An 18,400-nucleotide genomic window follows, 5' to 3' on the forward strand; every position below is an offset into this window, starting at 1 on the left:
GTTTATATTTGTTAATCAAAAACCTGTTCGCACAAATTATCTTTTGTTTTTATTCGACATACCAGTAGTCTGTCTTTTAATGAGTGAATAGGTGCTGTATTTTGTTTGTAAGGATTATTCTCGCTTAATAAGAGGAATTGCAAAAAAATAGACACACATTTATAATAAGGGGAATTGTTATAAAAAAAACACATTTATAGACCTATGAGTACTTTTTAAAAAATGGATGTGTATATGATAGTTGATGTATTTTGCTGAAAATTATTTTTTTAACAGTAACAAGTGCTTAATGATACACAATGTTCCATAAACAAATAAAACTGACTGAGCTTGAGCACACAATGACGCAAAACGCTCAAATAAATTTGTTTTTTTATTTTGCGTCCACAAAGAAATCAGTATTTGTGTGAGTGTTAATTTAAGTTACCTTCTGTCAGGACCAGAACAGGAAGAGGACCCGGATGCGTCACGTTTACCCACAAGTTTATTGAGATATAGAGGAAAAGCAAACGCCAGCGATCCGATGCTCGCTGGATGAGGGAAGCAAGCCTCTCACGGGATCGGAGCGTGTTCGGAATTCGGAAGTGGATCTCCCGGTGCAGGATATTGTAGCGTGGTCAAATGAGAAAAACGTGTTGATAGGCGGAGCGGGCGATCACAACGGGGTCAGTGGTCAAAAACAGGTCGTTAGCCGGGACGGTAGATCAGAACGGGGTCGCTGGTCAAAAAAGGGTCGTAGCCGGAGATAAACGGGGAATCAGGAACAGACGAGTGGTAGACAGATGAAAATACAGGACCAACGGGAGTCAAAGTGCTTCAGCAGAGGTTTGCTGACGGACTGACAAAGGTGAGTGAGAGCGCTGAGCTTAAATAGGAGGGGAAACCAATCAGGTAACCAGCAGCAGCTGGCGCCAAACGAGCAGGCATAGGTGCAATGAGGCACCTTTGCCTCTGTATTTTTATTCCTTGTTGTCTGACAGAACAAGTTCCAGGTTCAAAAACAACAAACAACTGTAAGCGGTTGGTCAAAAGTGTGACTGAAGGAAATTACAAGTATGCAGCAGCATGTTTGGGCGAAAAAACCCCCGAAAGAAATTATGTAGATTCGTGACAATAACAAGGTGAAAGGTGCACTCCAGAGTTTGTGTAACAAACCTCGGCCACGGCACGCTGAACTCCGATTTCTGCCTATCAAAACACAAACTCAGCGCTCACCCTTGTCATTACAGAGTCTTTTTTCCAAGAGGGTCCACGATGACATGGTGCTTGGCTCTGATAGCGTTTTTCCATCTAATTGTAAGAACACTCATTATGGCCGATAAGGAAGAACATAAATCACTCAGAGAGGTTTGACCTGCAGCTGCCCCTGGATGTTTTTGGCGGGGAGGGGGGCTCTCATTGGCTGACTGGAAGGATCTCATTATATCTTTGTCTTGACAAAGATAGACACATATATCATTTACTTGGACTGGCTGGCTTACACTATCGTTACAAAGTCTGGGCTTGCTATGCAATGTATTAATACTTTTAAAGAAAAGCTCGTCTATTTTCAATGAAGATAACATTAAACTAATCAGAAATACGGTACACCTCATACTTTGTTAACGTAGTAAATGACTATTTTAGCTGCAAAAGTCTGGTTTTAAGACAATATTTACATAAGTGTATAGAGGCCCATTTACAGCAACCAGTACTCCAGTGTTCTATCAGTATATTGTGTTTGGTAATTGAGCTACAAATCTAAGGAGCGATTAGAAAACCCTTTTGCGATGATGTTAGCACTGCTGAAAAAAGTTGAAAAAGACTTCTTAGAGAAGCTATAAAACTGATCTTCATTTGAGCTATTCTAGGATTTGGAGCCTCACATTCGTGTTATTAAAATCTCAGAGTTACTAGAAAAAGAGAACTTTCGTGTGAAAAGACATTCCTCAACATAAAATAAAGTAACAAAGATGGGAAGAAAAAGGTGCATATGATGTAGTCTAACAAGTGTGAAAACTATGACATTCATTTTTTCGAAAAATACGAGGGTTTTAAAGAAAATGGGCAGAAAAAGTTTGGTGGCCTTGAGGTAGGGCACTCGCCTCTAGACTTGGAGGTCCCTGGTTCGAGCATCGGCCTAAGATTAACAACATTGGTACCCGTTGCCTCCCCACTTGGTGCTCCGCAACAGGGTTTAGAATCGGTGTGTTTAGTCACCTAATGACTCCCAACATCAGGTGTTGTGAAACTAGTACTATTGTAGCATCATTTACTGTCCAAAGTCGTATGAATGTGTACGGGAGCCAGCCCCTGATTAATCAGGGATAAGGCAAGGAAAAAGAAGAAAGATAATCCTAGTTAAACTCATATTTAAATTTGTGGTTTGAAGATTTGACACAGATGAGCAAGTTTTTTGGTCCACTCTTTTGTGCCCAAATTTAAGCACTTTTTAAGGACTTTCAGCATATTTTCCAATGTCTCCAGTACCATTGAAAGAAGAAGTCCGGTTGGAATCATGTATTTTAAAGAATTTTTCACAAATATATTTGTGATTTAGATATGAGATTATTAATCTTGAGCTGGCATTTATCAAGACATATACTTTTTAGATCTTGAGTAAGTCGTTAATACATTTGTGGGCGATATATAAATGTGAAAATATTTTCGAGACAAATCTCCCCACAAATAGGTGTTGAGTAAAAATTGACAGCAAATGTAGCTTACATTATCTGGGGCAGGAAGTTCACAATTTCTTTTACAATTTACCACAGGGGAAGCGCACCTCAATTTTTTGCATGGCCTATAATAAATGTCCATTATTTATACGTAATTCTTGCACTAATAAACATTTCATATTGCCATATTTCGGTGCAGCATGCACCTGTCCTCTTGGCATGCCGCACGACAAATACCATACAAATTAATGCCAAGTTCCATTAATTGAAAGGGAAGAAGACATGAAATGGCAAAGCAAGGCCAACAGCGAGTAGAGTCACCCCCATTTTAAGGGAGACTTGTTATGAAACATGGCAATAATTTTAACCATTTAAACGCCTTTCACCCAATCCTTAAATCTTTGGAAACACAACATTCAAATTCAAGCATCTTCAGGGATTTCAAGCGTCCGTACAAACCCGGCTTTGAAACCTCTCTGCCCTAATTCGCTATTCAAGTGCTGACATCATTCCTCCCTGTCTGAACGCACCTCATCCGGGTCCAGGAATTGGCCACACTTTGTTTTTTCAGGGTAATTTGTTTGACGACGCGACCTAATCTCGGACAAGTATTCCCTCCATTTCTTTCCTGGGTTTGGAATCGCAATCTGCGAATTGCCTCAGCAGTACGAAATGAGAAAACTGGAACATTTTGCATCTCCAAGTTGCTGTGAGGTTTGCAAAGAAAAAATAATGACCGAGCTAGGCACAAAAGGTTGATTTTGACATACCAATGGAAAAAAATGCCTCCATGCACAGTGTTGACCATGTTACCGGGTAATTAGTTACTGATATTAGTCACTCCATATAAAAAGTAGTTCAGCTATCCCCCAGATTTCTGACACCAAACACTATCTAAAGTATTCTGAACGTCACTAGTTCCTTGTTACAAATTACCGTATACACGAGCAAAAACCTGACTCCCCAACAATGCTTTAAAATACTGACAGAATAAAAGAAAAAGAAGAACACTTGCATACCAAACTGTAGAAGCAGTAACACTTTCACATTTCTTGGCTTGTGAAATCTTGAGAGCTTACAAAAAACAGCCAAGAAACTCCATATACATTTTGTCTCTGATCTTAAAACCACTCCAAAATACTTTTTATTTTTGGGGACTGTTCTTTTTTTTCTCCAGGCAAGGGGTTTTGCAAAAATAATTTTCCCCAAAATGAACAAAAGTCAGCAAAATTTTACCATAAAATCTATGCACACGTATTACCCATTGATTTCTCGTTGTTGCTGCATAAGACAAGCCCTCCGCCTCACGCGCTCCCGACCATTCGCTACTTGTGACACACAACCAAGTGTGCACATATAGGCAGACACCCTGCTTTCACTATTTTATTTTATAGTTGTAAATTTGGCTTAAATGCTAGTATAAAACGTAGGGAGAATATCTCCATGAATTCAGCGTTCGCGTGCTCTTTGCTTAAGACAGCAGTTCATAACTATTCAGTTGTATTTGCTGGTTGATATAAACACTCTCCAGGATAAAAGGATGAATGGGAAATGTAAACTGGAGATCAAAATTAGAGAACAACCGATAAGAAATTGAATAAATTTGAAATAACACCATCTTCGCCCTTCCGCAGTTAAATTACATTTAACTGTGTCTATTTCAAGGAACGACAACACTTTTTTTCATAAAATGACCAAAGGTATTGTACAAAAAATATTTCTTTCAGAAAATTGCTGATCAAAATTTGAGAAGAACAATGACTTTGGCATGGAAAAAAAAATTCTGAAGGTTACAACAGTCAGCAATTAGTAAGCAGTGTACAGCCCTCTGCTGTGAATGACATCAGCGTCCGCAGGATTGCACTAGTCTCTCACACTGCTCTGGTGTGATTTTGGTCCATTCTTCTTCCAGCCTCCGCCACAGTTTGGAGATCGTAATGTATGTCTCGACCATAACTTTGTAATCAAGGATTTTCCAGAGGTCTATTGGGTTGCGATCAGGACTCTGCTCAGGCCATGCCATTAATTCAATGTTTTCACCTCCAAGCAATTATTTACCCGTTTTGCTGTGTGACATTGAGCATTGTCCTGCATGAAGACTGCAGGCTGATTGGGTGATCGACGCAAGTAAGAAACCATGCGCTGTTGAAGAAGGTTTACATACACATATGCATTCACTCGGCCATGTAGCTATACAAGAGGGCCAACTCCTGCTGCAGAAAACATGCCCCAAACCATGAAACTTCCTCCTCCACCTTTTACTGATTTGACTATACACTTTGTGTTTAGTCTTTCTTCAATGTGTTACAGAACACAACACTTTCCATCAAACCAAAATAAATTAAATTTGTGTTGATCCTCGAAGTGAACTCTGGACCACTTCTCCTTCAGCAAAGCTCAGTCTAGCTTTTTTTTTGCTGATGAGAGGATTGGTCAATGCAGTGTGGGCCTTCAGTCCAAATGTTCTTAAACAGTGAAACAGATTCTTACCATGTTCAGCGCTAAACCGGCGAGACAGTCCGGCTGCAGTGTGGAAACGATTAAGCATTCACATCCTCCGCAGTGACCTATCCTCTGTTGCATTTGTCTTCCGTGGACGCCCAGCACTCTTGGGTGACTAGAATGAGTTTGTAGTTTTGTAGGAATTCAATATTCTGGATATCACAGATTTGGAGCGATAAACTTGTCTTACTACGACTGATAGAGTTATCCCTTTCGTTTTCATCTGGACAACCTGCTGCTGGAGGCCCACCAGCAAAGTCAGTGAAACTGGCTGTTAGAATGCCAGTTAAATAGGGGTGGATAAGCACTGTTAAGGTGCGGACACTTTAAAGCGTTCTCTCGTTTTGATCATCGCATCTTTGGCAAAGAACAGGTTTTTTTCTTGAAATGCCTTATCCATTTTATCCAAGTGTTGTAGTAGAATTGTACAGACACAACAATATTTCCTTAAACGGTTGAGCAGTGAAGACATTATTTCTTTCAGAATTATTAAATGTTTTAAAAGTTGTTCTCTAATTTTGATCTCCTGTATAAGTAAAGCAAGATTACGGAACAACTAGAATAAACCAAAAGTAATGACCTGGATTTGTAAAGTAGCGTAGTAATGCACCCATTAGTGAGGACAGTAAAATTACATTATTTTATTAATATTGAGTACTCGTTACCAGTGTTCCCTCTAAGCTGCGCGCGTGCGCAATTGCGCACTGCTCGCACATTTTCGGCGCACAAGAAAATCTAGCCAGCGCACAGAAATGAAGGCTCAAAATTACTTATTAAGAAGCGACTTTAGTCAAAGTTACAGTGCATGAAGGTAAAAATACACGGGTTCCCCTGACGTTGTGTACTAAATGCGGTATTTTGCAGTCGAACGAAGTTAAGTAAAGTTAGTAGAGTATGTCGAGAACCGACTTCTTCGGCTCGGCTCACTAAAAGGAACCGGCTCCTTCGGGTCCTAAACGGCTCTTCATGTTGTTTTTGCTTCTTTAATCTCAACATGACCAAATATTAAGTAAAAGTATGCACAAAATGGCTTAAAGGAAGGGGGGAATAGAACAAAAAAGAAAAAGATACCAAAATGAAAAAGTAGTGAAAAGCTGAGAAAAAAAGAAACAAAAGGAAGAGAAAAAAAGAAGGAAAATTTCAGAAAAAAGCCAGAAAAAAAGAAGTAAATAGAGAACAAAAAGATAAAAGTAATAGCTCGGAAAAAATAAACACAATGAGATTTTTTTAAAGGAATTAAAAAAAGAGTAGAAAAAAACACAGAAAAAATAATTTCCAATTATATCAAGTCAATCTTGTTGCCAACATTGTACTTCCACTAAAACATGTGATTAAGTACAGTTCTGTATCTTACAACCGACTAAATAAGCCCCCAAAAATGTTAATATCATGCGTCAAAAGATACCAGGAAAAAGAAAAAGAAAATCTTGTGAAAGAATTGTTGTAAAAACAAATGACGTTTGTAGGCCGTAAAACTTTTGCAATAATACATTAGTCAATTCATTCAAAAGTGATCTTTTTTTTTGCATTGCCGGAAACTCAGGAAAATGTAACTTGATGTCAAGTTTTGGACATGTTTGATAATGATTTAGTTGCCGCACTTGGGATTGCTGTTGCTCACTGTTGTTTCAAGCGTTGCTCTCCAACTTTTTGTGAACGCTCAGACCCGTGGAAAATTAGAGGGAACATTGAGAAAAGTAATCGTGTTCCAGGAATGAGTTCATTTGTCCTCAACGATTCGACTCAACTGTGCAGAAAGAGCAAATTGGAACATTTTGTAACTCTTGAGCTCTGTAAGGTCAAGTCAAGTCAAGTCACATTTATTTATACAGCCCTTAATCACAAAAATATCTCAAAGGACTGCACAGGATTACAATTACACAATTGCACAATTACCTGATCTTAAACCAGCATGCGGGCAAGGAACAACTCAAAAACCTCAGTGTGAGGAAAAAAGAGAAACCTTGAGAAAGGACCTCACATGTGGTAATCCCCCTTCCAGGATCGACCAGGGTGAATCACAATTAGCATTACTGTACACAGAATAGTAAACACTAGGTAAGATGTTGAAAATGTCCGGAAAGTGCATGACAGCAACAAGCCCCCAGCCTGTAAACTAGTCCAGAAAGTCTATGACGGCCACGACGCAGCTTTCCATCTCTGACAGCTGGTAAATGCAGGGGTTGACATGCTTCAGGTCAGACGCTGGTCCGCTGACTCATCTCAAATCGTCCTTCTCCTTCGTATCAGCCAGGCAGGCAGTCGGAAAAAGACAGGACAATACAGAATATGAGGTGGGCATCAATTATAAGCTTTGGAATAGAAGTGTGTCTTAAGCCTCGATTTCAAAACTTCCGTTGAGGTTGCAGATCTTATCTCCGGAGGCAGGGAATTCCATAACACCGGGGCCTGGATGGAGAACGCTCTCGAGCCTGCAGACTTCTTGGCTCTCGGAGTCACAAGTAGACCGGCATTTTCCGAGCGCAGACTCCGTGCAGGAACATAAGGCTTGAAAAGAAATCATCAAGCAAGGCATAAAAAGCTGATTTTGACTTGCCAATGTAAAAAAAAAACCCAGATGCATCCATAAATCAACGTGATGATCTATTGGACTCATTGGTCTTGACCACTGCTGGCATTTATTCAATACAATCTCCCTATAACAATGAGTGATGCTTCTCATACTGTGGAACAATTTTCTGCTTTGTGTGTTTCATATGAAGCGCAAAAGAGCAGTCAATCCGCATTGCGCTCCATAAACAAATTGTAAGGCAATTCCACCTCTTCTCCAGAATAAACATACAGGCAAATGGTGCTTTGACAGTCAATGCATGGAACATTACCCCTAACTGGGCTGTAGAAATAGAAATTCTTGACAGCCAACAGTTCTGAGTGCCAGACAACTATTGCAACTTGTGTAACAATTGTTTTAAAAGATACATTGTAGACTTGCACACATGCTGTATTCGTCTAAAGATCCCACAAGTAAAAATACCTGTCTCACTGACCTTGTGGGATATTTTGTTTTTGCACCCACACAACACCAGGCCACTAGGGAGTGTCTGTTAGTAGATAAGGGGAAACACGAGGAGTGATATTAGGAAATTGGCTTCTCTTGAGGCACAGATGTTGGTAAGGTAGCCAAAAATCAAACTGGGTATGGAGCCAGAATATGTTTGATTCCAGTGAGAAACTAATAGGATTGTATTAAAACAGGTACTACTTAAGATATAAATATACAATATAAAAATATAAAAGTTTACAATATAAAAAACGACATTGATTTTGAACTGGCAGGGAAAAAGATGTCACAGTATCCCTATACTCTTGCACCTTGCTACCACCCTGGGCAATGGGTCTGGCTCTGCACTAAGGACCTTACAATCCCATTGGAGAGTAGGAACCTGGCTTCCGGTGTATAGGTCCGTTAGAAGGTGGAGTAAATGGTTAACCTGGTGTCAGAGTGAATGCGGCTTTCAGCATCGTTCAAGGTCCACCTCACATCCCACCTCTCCGGCATCAAGCAGTGGTGTAGACTTGATGGGTACATCTTATGCGCCATTGAAAGCCCTGTACAGGTTGTAGATCTGAGCCATTTTTCCACAGCCCCACAAAATCACACTCCTTCTGAATTTCAGATTGGAGACGGACCCGGCTCTCCAGTACCCCTGAAAAAAACCTTTCCAGTTAGGCTAATGATTCCCCTCTAATTAGAACACACTATCTGGTCCTCCTTCTCAAGAAGGGGTACTACCACCGCAGTCTGTCAATCCAGAGGTACTGTCCCCGATGTCCATGATGTTGCAGAGGTGTCAACCGTGACACGTCCACAACTTCCAGAGTTTTAATGAACTCCGGGTGGATCTGATTTCTCCTCTGGGGCCTTGCCGCTCCGGAGCTTTTTAAACACCCCGTTACGTAAACCCCAGAGATATGAGAGCCCACTTCAGGGTCGCTTTCTCACAGGAAGATATGGAATTCACAAGGTCTTTGAAGGTCCCCTCCCTTGGTTACTGCCCAGGCGAAGCACTCGACCCTTTGGCACCTCCTGCATGCGGTGAGCCCCTGGGAAGGGAAAGCCACGTAGTCCCTTTGAGCTGAGCCTGGCCAGACCCCGTGGCTGCTGGTCTGGCCATCAGGTGCTCGCATCCGGGCATGGCTCCAGAACGAAGGCCCGTTAGCCAGCGTTCAGGCGAGGGAAATCGGGGACCACTACTGTTAATTTGAGGGGTATATTAGTTGTTCTTTGTCAGGGCACTAACATTCACGCTTCATGTATCCTTTAACCGCTAGAGTCGTGGGTGTACCACTTTCTGTTGTGTGTCTTGGGCATTTAAAGCCTGGTGGTGCTTTTACTGTTCAGGCGTTTTTTTTTTTTTTAATAGAGATTTGCCTCTAAACATGAAACAGATAGTACTGGATTCCGATGTTACCAGTAGCAGGAGAAGCCTCCTGATCTGACTAAGCAACCTGTTTATTAAGGGTGACCTCACCAGGGGCTTATGAACGTAGACAGCTCATGTAGAGGCAAAAAAACAAACAAACCAATAAAAACGGTCCAGCATGTAAAAGTTGATAAATTATGTTTTCTCTATTTCATAAAATAATTTAGAAGCAAAGGAAATAAATTAATTGCATTGCAATGTTGATTGCAATTTTCCACTGCAGCGAAGGCGTATGCTAATCCCATTAGCAAACCGTGTAAATGTGTGCAAACATAAGTCCGAGTTGACCTGATTCTCAGCTATTTGGTGTACAACGCAGCATTGTGGCTTCAGAAAAACACTCAGGTGTCACCTCACTGTAAAGTGAGTGTAATTGGCCTGCCAATAAAAACACACAAGCTAATTAACAAAGAAAAGGCTTATAAAGTGGGAAGAATGTCAAACACAGAGCAAAAGAGAAAGGGTACCGCAAATTACCAGTCACTCACTGAAAGAATGTCACAAATGGATTGCAGAAAAAAAACCGAGATGGTTTCCTTTATTGGCACAAAAAAAAAACAAAATAATGAAATGTCGCTGTGTCTTCTGTGGCAAAAGTTTTTCCTCCTGTGGCTGGTTGTGTATTTGCAAAAGTGTGCAGTTATGTCCTGTCTGAGTGTTGCATATATGATTACAGTAACAGCGTGTTTGTATTTGTGCACCAGGTGCAGGCCTCCAGGGTGGGAGGAAGACCTGTCGGCAGTTCCCCTGAATCCCAGGTGCTTTGCTTTTGTGTTGTTGTTAGGTTACTGTAACATGTTCTGAGATCGCTGACAAACCAAACAAGAGATGTTGACGATGGAGGACCAAAATTGAAAATCACGAAATACATAAATTAAGACTAAATAAAAGATACTTATACGTGTATAACGCGCACTCGTGTATAATGAGCAACCCTAATTCTTTATTCAAAATCTGTATACAATTCTGTTCTTTTTCCCGGATCAAACTAAGAATTGTACAGTAAGCGACGAACGTTGTTGAAAACAATACCAAAATAAAATTTACAAAGTATATATCGAATCCATTTAGATATATCAAGGAGATGTTTCCTTGTGCTTTTTTTTGCCATTTATTTATTTCTTTTAGGACGACTTTCCGTTTTCTCCCTTTGTTTCTCTGTGACTAAAGTTTGTCGGATAATGAGAGAAAATGCAATGCCTTTTCTTGTGTCATTTATATCACCGATATTTTAGTGGTTAGGATTACTCGCTCTCACCACCACGACCATGGTTCGATTCCTGTTTTATCCATTATTTTGAGATTGCAGTTCGTGATATTTTTGACTGATCAATCACTGCACAAACCTTTTGCGCAAATACCAAAACTGCAAATGGAAAAAGTAGGGAACAAAAAAAAAAACAGAAAAAACACAAACAAACCTGGCGTGTCATGATTACCGATTTGAATCACCTGTGCCCGCTCATTTGGCGGCAGCCGCTGCGGGCTATCTGATTGGCTCCCTGTCCCTATTTAAATCCAGTCCTGTCACTCTCCTGTTGTTAGTTTGTCTGCGAACATCTGTTGATACAAGGCAAGCATTTTTGACCCTGACTTCCGCCTGTCCCGTTTTTGTACCCGGTTTTCCACGTGCCCGTCCCTGATCTCCTCGTCTGTCTCTGGCTATGACCTGTTTTTTTATCCCAGCCACGTCCACTCTCCCGTCCCGGCTTACGACCCGTTTCTGACAACGTTTTTGCTCTCCTGTCCCGGCTATAGACCTGTTTTTCCGTCCCTCACACCGCCATCGCCTGTTACGGAAGATCCACCTCCGTATTCGGATCACAATCCGATTGCGAGAGCGACTTGCTTCCCACATCCAGCGAGCACCGGATCGCGGGCGCTGCTTGTCCTCTTTCTATTCAATGAACTTGTGGTTAACACTATGCATTAGGGTCCTGATTCCGTTCTGGTCGTGACATAGCGTGGCGGTGGAAATGAAAATGACAATCACCTGATGGCGTGTGATGTTCCAAATGTATTCATATACAATACAGGTGTGTGGTGACTGGACACACCTGTGCCCAGTTAAAAAACAGGATTATGCCATCTGGTGGAGGGAGGAATATAACAGTTTTTGCTGTTTTTGTAAAGAATCAACAATGCTTTTCTAAAAGGTTTAGAACATCCAAGTCCTCAGTATTACAATAACACTAGAAGTCTGCCGCTGTGAATATTTTTTGTTTGCCTTGTGCTTTTATATTGTTTCCTGCAGTCTAAAACGGTGAGAGAGAGCGGTCAAAAACAGTACACAAAACATAAGCAGGCCAAATTTTCCAGACTTGGTGTTTAAATGACATCGTGGGGGCATAACACTATTTACTCATGACTAATTTGTCTATTGTGCTTTGTATTTTCATTTATTTGTATCTATTTATTTAAATTTGACATTTGTAGCCTTCCATATTGGAGTTCAAAAATGCAAAATTCAACATTTTGGAGTTGCCAGCAATCAAGTGCTACTTTGGCAATGTGCTTCTCAAAACCATGATTGTTCTTTGCCTGTTTTCAAAACGAGATATTGGCTGTATCATGCACATAGAAATGCTCTTGTGTCTGAATAAAAAATATTCTCACAATTCAACTGGCCTTTAGCTCCCTGTCCGCATTTTCTTCTTTCACAGACCTCCTCTAGAATTAATACGCTTTGCTCCACTCAGTCTTTATATTTAGTGTTGAGTAGAATTGCACATGGCCCACATAAAACGGAATGGGGCTTCATTTTAACAGCGGGGCATAGTGGCCATTGTGTGGTCTCCGTTATAAAATATGAGGGAGTTGAATTCAGTAATTCCTCATTTTTCAACGTTTGTGCTCAAAAAAGACCTACGATAGTCAAAACCTATTAGGTATATTATTTATTCATTCATTGATTAAATACTGTATTATACATTGAAACAGAGAACAAACCCTATTTCCAGGCTGAAGCATTTATTAACAAAAAAAAGTACAGTACTTAAAACGTTTTTATTTATTAAAAATATTTGTGTACTGTCAAAATATAACTTTAAAAATATTAAATAAATACATTGCACTAGGGCAGCACGGTGGAGCAGTGGTTAGCACGTGTGTGGCACAGTTCTGAGGTCATGAGATCGAACCTTCTGTGTGGAGTTTGCATGTTTTCCCCGTGCTAGCGTGGGTTTCCTCCGGGCACTCCGGTTTCCTCCCACATTCCAAAAACATGCATGTCAGGTTAATTGGCCGGTCCAAATTGTCCCTAGGTGTGAATGAGCAAGCAAATTGTCTGTCCCTGTGTGCCCTGCGACTGGCTGGCAACCAGTTCAGGGTGTCCCCTGCCCACTGCCTGAAGACAGCTGAGATGGGCTCCAGCACCCCTGCGACCCTACTGAGGATAAGTGGTGCAGATAATGGATGGATGGATGGATATATTGCACTATTGATTCAAGACACTTTCCACTTTTTTACTTCAGATGATATTTTGTGGCCCTCATGTGGACGTTATTGGAAAAAAAAATGTTGCGTAAAAAATGCTTTTACCTTCCTTAAGCTGCAGAGGTTTAGCATGTGGAAGAGTCCAAATGTGGCAATAGAAAGCATCTTCCTCAGTCTTTTGGTGCTCCTGTAGGCCCTAAGTGGTTCATTGACATGAAAGTAAGATTTGTGTATGCAATGTAGTTTTGTCCAGCTTTTTTAAGTACATGTACTAGAGGTGCACATTCTAGGACTTCTGGAGCGGGCTTCTCACTCGCTCACTTTTATAAATAAAAGTTTTCTATATGTTTATAATAATGTATACTAAAACAATGTGTGGATACTAAACAAAAAAGATGTACGTATTGAAAAAAGACAAACATATTTAAAAAAAAAAATCCTCTCTCAAAGTGCCACACTACATTCGTAATGACTTCTCTGGTTTATGGCCCAATTTACAACTCCTCAAAATGATGGACCGCCTATTTTTTCCAAGTCAACTCTTTAAAAAAATGGTCAATGATGAAAAATTGACGGTTAACATAACCTCTGCAGACACAGAAACATGCAATATGTATATGTTTATTTAGTCTTTTTTAACTAAGATTTAATGACAAAAGATACATCATAAATCACCTCTCCTCCCCCCGAGTCCTCACAAAAAAAGTATAACATTTTGGGTCCTGGAAAGAGTTAATTGGTCGGGCTGGACTGTTTTAGCTCTAAAGTGAACAATTTAGACCTCAATGTTATTGACGGGAGGGCAGACACAGGGAGAAAACGGGGCTGGCGTACTGTTTAGCCCATCAGAATGAAGAACACAATTCACGATGAAAATACGCAAAGTAGTGAAACCACGAAAAGTAAACGGCAATACGGCGAGTGATTACTGTATTCATAACATAGGCAGTCCGCTGATGACAGTCAATGTTATTTTGCATGATTTCCAACAACAGCTTTTAACTCAAGGTCGGTTTCTAAGGACTACCCATGCCGAAGGTCACAGCTACTTAAGAAGTCCTTCAAATTATTTTGTTATTGATATCATCTCTAATTCTCCAAAACGGTTCATTTAGCGAAGGCCTCAGCCAAATTCCATCTGTTTAAGCGTTCAACTGAATTGAGGCAGACAGGAACAAAAAAAAAAACTTGAACTGGAAGCAATGAGAAGTGAAGTGGATGTTTTACTAGAGGCTCACTGTGTGAGATCAAATTAACACGAGCCACAGGAGACATTCTTAGGAGCGATGTGACAGGAAAATTAATCAAGTTAAATGACGGATTATAAATTACAGGGTGTCAGAATGGTTACCTACCAGTCTGTTAAATATATTTCAACGATAAAGTACGGCTTTACGTCACTTTTTCATGTGGTTACAGCTAAATAATCTAGGCCTTATTTAATTTAAAGGGCCAGTGTGTATTATTTGACCAATATATGTCGCTTTATTGTATAAAGCAACAAAAAAAACTGCTAAATAGCACAAGAGAGAAGATATACTTATGGAGTGGCCAAACAGCACCGTTATTCATCTCATTTCTTTGCCCAGACTATCATAATATTTGTGTAAAAAAATAAAACATGATGCATTCATGTGTATTGCACTCAAGTCCAACATTCAATTATCTGGCTACATGTATTTTGTTTACCATGTATTTTATTTAAGAAATATATTCACCCAGTTCACATAGGAAGAACAAGGAAACCCTCATAACCCAAATTCCAAATCTGTTCCAAAAGCCATTGCTGGACCGTTTTTCTTTATCAAATCTCCTAGGTTGAAAAAAAAGATCTGCCCTGAAGGGTGTGGAATCAAAGAACAGCAACATGAATAACAGACAGCGACAATGTTGTCAAGACTGTATAACAGTCAAAATAGCGAACTCGCATCACCCTTGCAGGAGCTCAATATTAAAAGCATGATAAACGTTGGCCTGAAGAGGGATGGGCGCCACCAGACTGTAATTGCCCAAGACACACCACAGGAAATGGTGCCCCTACTACCCAAATGGTTAAGGGATCCAACCAACCATTATAAGAATTATCGCTTAAAAAGAGGGACCAATTGTATATTACTTTCTTTTATTTCTGCTTGTTTCAAAACCATTTTGATTAAATCTATTGAAAAACAATACAAAATTTTCGCTCCGCCGTGTTTTTTAAACTCAAAAGGTTTGCCCACCCATGCTACAGGCAATCATTAGGATTTTGTTCCCACTTGCTTTTATTAGCACTTATAAGCAATCCGACTTTAACGAACCTGACACATGTGTACAGCTTGTGGTTTTGGACTGTGCCACGAAGCCCCCACAGAGAACCACTTTTAAGCACTGTGAGAACATAAAAAAATGCTTAGTTTGAGATTTAAACCCAGGACTTTCTTGCTGGGAGGCAGAGAATGGACTGTGCAGAAGGAGTGTTTTTCATTTGTCCTAATTCTGTGTTTGACATTTCATTGCAGTCTGGCAGCAGTGTTAGCTTGCAGCTGCTTTGTCAATCGACACTCCTTCCTCCTCACAGACCAAACAACGGCAAACGCACTTCCTGCTCCCTGTATAATTCTCCTGAGGTGGCGAGTTTGATCGCTGCTCTTTTGCCTCGAACCGCACACCAAGTTGTCCGGGTGCTTGCACACCAAATGACTGACAGAAAACAACCTTTTACTGTTTATTTTTCCCCTTCCAGTCTTTTATGGTCAATCAAAGCAACCGTAAATTCCGGACAAGCCACTACTTTTTTGCTACAATTTATATACTATATTACAGTATATAGTGCGGCTTGGGCAGCACGGCGGCGCAGTGGTTAGCGCTTGTGCGGCACAGTTCATGTCATGGGAACCTGTCGTGGGTTCAAATCCAGCTCCAGACTTCCTGTGTGGAGTTTGTATGTTCTCCCCGTGCTTGCGTGGGTTTCCTCCGGGCACTCCAGTCTCCTCCCACATTCCAAAAACATGCATTTCAGGTGAATTGGCCGGTCCAAATTGTCCCTAGGTTTGAATGAGCGAATGAGGTGTCTGTCCCTGTGTGCCCTGCGATTGGCTGGCAACCAGTTCAGGGTGTCCCCTGCCCACTGCCCGGAGATGGCTGGGATGGGCTCCAGCCCCCCCGCGACCCTAATGAGGATAAGCGGTGTAGCTGATGAGATGAGATGAGATGGTGCGGCTTATGATGTCAGGAAACATTTATGACGCCTTTCTAGGGAAGAATTTTGTCAGGAATCAGAACAGGATCAGGACCCAAACGCGTGACGTTCTCACATTAGACTTTTATTTTACGGGAAATGAGGAGTCATGCACGTTAGACAGCGGTCTGGCGTGGAAAGACAGGAAGCCAGAAAACGACAAGATTGATTCCAATTGCCCGAGTTGATATCGGACAGATGGGGTCGATACGGACAGGACAGGACAGACAGACAGGATAGATAATGAAACAGGATATCAAAAATAAACAGGACAAACAAAACGGGAACGAAAACTGGAGAGAATAATAAACAGGACAAAAATAAATGGGAACAACACCGGACTGGGTATACCAACAGGAAAACAGGACCGAGTCAAAACCCAAGTCTTGTGGAGCAGAGGTTCGTTGACGGACTGACAAAGTAAGAGAGAGCGCACTGAGTTTAAAAAGACGGAAAGCCAATCTGTTAATAAGCTGCAGCTGGCGCCACACGGGTGGGGCCAATTGGGCACCATGGCAACCGTGACACATTTAGTCCATGTTTTTGCCAATATTATTTGTTTAATACATAGCAGGAGCAAAACAGGGGCTTGGCAGTATTTAATTCAATATTTACAACGTGGTCACAATATTTTAACTTTTTCACCCACAAATCAAGTCCTCAATTTTACCATCCAAACTGAACAGCAGTGGAGGTTAACTATCAAAAAAAACCTACACTTTTCTTTCTGTATCACTGACATCAATGCCAGGTTGTTAAGATTTCCCTTGTTTCTAAAAGAACAATAACAAGAGAAAGCAATGTTGTCTTGTTCTGCAGATACGACCAATGACAACAACACAAAAAGACACGCCTGTGCCGCAATTTGGCACTATTCTCCACAGTATGGTTGCCCTGGCGCTTTAGTTTAGAAATTAAGAGCACACATTCCACGTGACGGGGTCCAATTTTTTTTTTCCAGTTGTAAATATGCACTCATCTTTGTACTCGCCATCTTGAATGATCACACGATCCAAAAACACATGCCATAAATCAGTGGCTCTCAACTAGTCTGACTTCAGGAACCATCATACTACCTCTTAATAACTAGCTGCGACCCAATTAAAAATATAGATTTCCACTTCTGAAATGAAAGTTTTATTTTTAAAAAGAAAAGGGTGTCAATTTACATTTGCAAGTTCATTATTATGGCCTGCGGCTTAAAATCCAGTGCGGCTCGTACAAATACAGATTTAAATTTAAGAATGCGGCTTTTATCAAGGTGCCTATGTAGCCTGGAATTTATGGTAATTGTTTTAGGCACTGTTCCGGCTAAAATTCAGTACTCATGAAGGAATGCATAATTACTTTTGTCAGATTAAGATCCCGAGATTATCTGCATACTTTACAGTTTTAAACTGATTTCATAGCACAAGACCTTTGAGTGACAAATCCTCAGCTGTGAGCATGTTTCTTCCTTTAGCCCCTCTAATCTGGAGAGTTTAAATGCACAAGTAAAGGCACATGTTAAAATTAAGCATACCCCTCATGGCTCACACTGATTAGACATTTACTCCCTGATGATTTATGACATAAAATTACACAAAAATCTGGTAATCTTCCTAAAAATGCGTCAAAGTCAGGACAACACAACTGGTTCTCATCCAGCCTCTTCAATCACCGAGTCACTCGCTCAATGCTCGGAGCACAGCGAACGGGAAGTGTCAGTCTGAAATATCTTTTCTACAGGCCAAATACGCAGATAACAAGAGAGCGGCTATCAGTGGGAAGTCCAGGTCAAGACATTCCCACAAGCCACCATCAATCAACATGAAACATTCTTACTTGAGGGTGGCCAAAGTAATAGAAATGATTCGGGCGGAGCTAAGAGCTTCACTGGCCTTCCTGCAGGTTAAAAGTTTGAAAGGTAAAGGTGAATTAATGGAAGAATGTTGAGATACTTCCCATCCCACCATGTATCAACCACCTCCAGTTTTTAATGTGCCTGTACATGAGTGATGAACCCTCAGTGAGGCAGGTGTGGCTTTGCCTCATCTGTCATCATGGAATACAGAAATTCATATATTTTAACACAGACTCAACATGTTCTTGAGTTCAACAAAATTTAAAGTGAATGCACATTTTCAAAACTATCTAACATT

The 18,400-nt window shown here is 40.7% G+C and overlaps 1 long non-coding RNA gene across 1 annotated transcript in view; it reads left to right on the forward strand.

The window, feature by feature from the left end:
* Nucleotides 1-11,529, forward strand: part of LOC148351032 (uncharacterized) — a 30,982-nt gene extending 19,453 nt beyond the window's left edge. The window contains exons 2-3 of the long non-coding RNA XR_015853017.1: nt 10,309-10,362; nt 11,363-11,529. This is a non-coding gene — a long non-coding RNA (uncharacterized LOC148351032). The remainder of the gene's footprint in view (nt 1-10,308; nt 10,363-11,362) is intronic.
* Nucleotides 11,530-18,400: the final 6,871 nt, after the last annotated feature.

The sequence above is a fragment of the Urocampus carinirostris genome, chromosome 16 (assembly GCF_059441175.1).
Source record: "Urocampus carinirostris isolate Australia breed hairy pipefish chromosome 16, RoL_Ucar_1.0, whole genome shotgun sequence".
Taxonomy (NCBI): domain Eukaryota; kingdom Metazoa; phylum Chordata; class Actinopteri; order Syngnathiformes; family Syngnathidae; genus Urocampus; species Urocampus carinirostris.